Source organism: Cololabis saira, chromosome 8, assembly GCF_033807715.1.
Source record: "Cololabis saira isolate AMF1-May2022 chromosome 8, fColSai1.1, whole genome shotgun sequence".
Taxonomy (NCBI): domain Eukaryota; kingdom Metazoa; phylum Chordata; class Actinopteri; order Beloniformes; family Belonidae; genus Cololabis; species Cololabis saira.
Genome location: NC_084594.1, coordinates 19651827 through 19656251, shown reverse-complemented (window position 1 = coordinate 19656251; position 4425 = coordinate 19651827). Strand labels below are relative to the sequence as shown.

The following is a 4425-nucleotide window of genomic DNA, read 5'->3' as shown; positions in this document are numbered from 1 at the left end:
AGTCCCTCCAAAAGCCGCCTGACACCCATCAGTCAAGCCTAGTGATCAATCAACCGGACCAGGAAGTGCCATACTTCCTCGATACTGTGCAGTCAGTCTCTGTAAGCCAAGCTGTTATGAAAAACACATGTGTGTGTTTCTGTTTGTCCTGTGTGCGAGATAGCTTATCTGTTTTTGAACATGTGTGTGTGCATATACTGCATTACTGTTTCTCTGAGTTTGTGTGGATAAGGAGATAAACACCTGTTCCTCGACTGCAGGTTTCTCACACACACCTTTCAACTCATGTTACTGTTTTTATTCTTATTTATACAAAAAAACACATGAAGAGGAACGTTTTAGAGTGCAGATGCATTGAAGGAAGCAAAATAATAATGGAAACTCCTATGAAGGGTTTCATTATTATGTTTAGGGAGTAAATTGTGCTTAAAGGTGATTTAAAGAAATGTAAAAGACTTAATGATGGTGAGAACGTAGATTTGTGAAAGTTCAGTCCCTGGAAAAGTGCTGCCTGATATCATCTTATAGTTGATAGTCAGGTCCACTTTGGGCGTAACTTACTGTAGAAATGTTCAAGTCAGCAAACGTACCTCTCTGATAGCTTCAGGTAGCTGTATTTTATATACATTTTTTTTTACCATTTACAAAAATCATTTGAAATTCACGCAGTGCAAGTGCAATTAGTACATGTTCAACATGCTGGTGAGGAAAATATACACTTTCTGGCAGGCATGTCCACGTGTGTGTGTGTGTGTGTTATATTCAGGTCATTCAGACTATTTCTGCGTTTCAGATTGCTTTTTGTATTTTGCACTGGCTTTTTTTATGTCTTCTTTTGATTTGACTGAGTCCATGGAAACCACATCACAGCTGTGGCTGTGTTCAAGCAGTTGGAATTACTGCTTCTTTACTCATTGTCAAGCCTTGATGATGGTAAATATTCCCTTTCAAGGTCTTGGTCTGAATAAATACACAAAGGATGAGTGTAGGAGTTTCCAGTTTCACATCTGTCCTGTGAGTTGTTTAATTTTCATTACTGAACGACCTGACATTAAAACCGTTTGCTAAGGCATTTTTACAGTGATATCAGCAATTCCTTCCTGATTAAAGAGTACAGAGATGACCAACTTGGCTACTTTGGGATTAGAGGACTTTATACCTGTCCACGGCTGATTCTGCCTCACTGAAGGACCACCCTCTGTGTTTGTGGATGCCACATTTCCTCGTCACACCAGTACAGTTTTAGACTATTTGCTGTGTCAGAAATCCAGCTGTTTACCTTAAACTCTAAAAGAATTTAAATCAGAACACAGAAACCTTAACCCTTTCAGCAGATTCACTTAAAGATCTTTTCTTCCCTGTTTTCAAAGGTTGACACAATTTCCTGAGGGTCAGGAAAAGTTTGTGACATTGTACATATACAGTATAAAAGGTCTTTTTACAACCTGAGTCTTCAGCTCTTTTCACAGGAGCTGTTTTTAAGAAGTACTGTAACATTCAACACCCCCCCCCCCCTCCATGGAGTCCACCTCTTTTGAAAGCTTCTGGTAATTCACTTTGAAAGCACTTTGAAAGCACTGCAGGTTTTGATGGTTTTTTTTTCATTCTAAGGCTCCATCACCATCTTTTAAAAGTGAGACATATCTGATATCAGCATTTACCCTGGATTCCAGCTGGGGAAACAACATGTCAGACAGATGGGCTTGGCTACTGAGCTATAAAAACAGAGGAAAGAAAAAAAAACGGTACTATTTCAATGAACACAGGTGGAACCAACAATGCAGCATTACAAAATGTTTCCTGGACATTCATACTGCTTATTGTCACTTGGGTTATTAAAGATTAAAGGCTACAACAGAAGCTCTATGTGCATTTGGATGGCAGGTGCAAATGCACATATCTGATATTTCCATGTATGAATGTGGCATGAAACTCATCTGAGAATATCCAAATCCATGCTTTTCTCTTCTGCTTGCACATCCACTGGTCACATCAGACCTGTGAACTATGGAAATAAAACATTGAAACTGGCTCAATTTAACCTTCCAGGGCAAATGCAACCTTTGAGGAACAGTAAATGCTGCACGATGGATGTGAAGTTGGTGGGACATGGAGAGACATAGAACTCATAGAGAGTTTAACTCTGATATGGGTTATGTGAATCTGAACAGCTCCCTAAATAACACATTTTCAGATTCAAGTTCCTCAAATCTGAGTGACATTATTGTGTTATATCAAAGTTTTCGATTCACTAATCGCTTTAAACACCCACAAATATGCTGCCACAAAAATATTGTCCTCTTCAGACTCAAGCCTTCAATTTTCTGATTATATAGCACTTAATAGCACCCTAAAACATAAAGGTACAGTAGCAGTGATGTGCGTGCGTGCGTGCTTGCATGCGTGCATGCGCGCATGCTTGCGGAGTCTAATGGATTTAAAGGTTTTGTTTTAGAGGTCTTTGAGTGATTAAAGCTAGTAAAACATTTTAAGTTTCCTGTTTAATATCTGCCTATGGTAACCATGCTTCACATCAAGGAGATCTCTGAAGATATATGATCAAGAATTATTGATCTGCATAAAACTGGAAATGGACAGAAAGTATCCATCAGTCTAAAGACAAAATGTCTATGAATGGAGGCTTTTTAGTCCTGCTGCTACTTGTCCTAGAAAGAATGGCTCTTATTAACATATATACAATATAAAAAAGTGAAAGGTGCAGCAGTATGAGGTTGTAGTAGTATGAGGAGAGTGTTGGTTGATGCATCATGACGGAGACATTAAGCATTGAAGTAAATCCACCACAGAATAGATTAAAAAAAAACAGAATCTATCAGAACCCGGACCTGAACCCCATATAAGGTAGGTTTCTATTAGTGAGGGTCTGTGAGTCTATTACATCTATAACTGAGGGTCTGGGGTAAAACCTGCTGTAAAGGTGTCCTTCTCCTCATTTCTTTCAGTGGTTGCTGTGTCTGACCCAGTAGGATCAACTGACTTAGCAAACTACCACTCTATACCACTTGGTGGGATTAGTACACTAATGTTGCCGTTTTCTTACCGCTGTAAGAGAAAAAAATGCAAAGAAGAAGAAAAAAAAGAACAAAAGACAAAAACAAACAAAAAACAACCTGGATTGACAAGATCAAACTTTAAGAAGCTGAGAGGGTTTCTGCATTTTGCTTTTTGCAAACACTGTGATGGTGGGGATGAATGAGAAGAATTGACCTAACAGCATCATCAGTTGTCTCCAGGATATAGTCACAGCTTTTTTGGGCCACACTGAAGTACTTAGCCCACAGCGGGAGCTTATTCCAGCCCTGAACAGGTTCCCTGAAAATTCTCATTGTGCCGCTGTTCCTGTTAATGGAGTTTTGTATGTTCACACACCAGACATCCGACGCACGTCTGAGCCAAAGCAGGTCTGTAAAGAAGAAACTCCCTCGTGAATGTTGTACAGGTCTCACCCACGACTACTGAAAGCCTTTTCTTCCACTTATTGCTGCCAAAGTAGATTAATTCCTAGGGTCCATTTACTTTTTATTCCAGTTGGTAAATATTTAATGTTTGTGTGTAAAGACACTAGAAATTAAAGCTGCAAGCAGCGATGAACGGGCCCTCGCACCCTTGTGTACGTTCAGGCGTGCTGCAGTGGAAGCGCTTGTATGACTTGCATGTACATGTCTTCAGGCCTGGACATTTAGCGGATGACACCACCAACGACTCTCTATGTAAAACCATTTCAAAAGTTATGGCAGAAAAATAGGGATTATAAAATATCGACCAATCAGAAGAAGGGGCAGGGCTAATTCATGCCAATGAAGGTCAAGTACTGCATACCGAGTCTGATGACACCACCCACGAGTCTTTATGTCAAACCATTCAAAGGTTCTGGCAGAAAGTAGGAACTATCAAATATGAACCAACCAGATGAAGGAGGGGCGCGCTTTTTGGCGTCTATCGTTGCCACAGTAACGCTTTTGACTGAGAAAAGTAGAGCGCGTCGTTGCAGGATGGAGACGCACATTTTGATGTATAAAACACCTGGGTGCACGTTGCGGTTCGGGCCGCATTAACTGCCGAAGCAATGGCATAAATTGCGCCAAAATTACACGATTAATTCAAAATGGCCGAATTCCTGTTCGATTTCGTCCATGGCGCCAAGAGACCTTTCTTTAAGTTGCGACATGATACAGGTGTGTACCGATTTTCGTGCATGAAAGTCAAACCGTATTGTGGGGCTTGAGGCACAAAGTTTTCTAGGGGGCGCTGTTGAGCCATTAGGCCACGCCCATTAATGCAAACCATGAAATATCAAATTTCTTGCCAGGCCTGGCTTGCGTGCAAAATTTGGTGACTTTTGGGGCACGTTTAGGGGGGCAAAAAGGCCTTCCTTTTGTCGGAAAAATAAAAAGGATAAAAAGG

At 40.6% G+C, this 4425-nt stretch overlaps 1 protein-coding gene across 5 annotated transcripts in view; it reads left to right on the top strand.

Annotated features, from left to right (window-relative positions):
- The window catches only part of matn4 (matrilin 4), a 38159-nt gene that overhangs the window by 5514 nt on the left and 28220 nt on the right, over positions 1–4425 (top strand). The gene's annotated exons all lie outside the window — the stretch shown is intronic.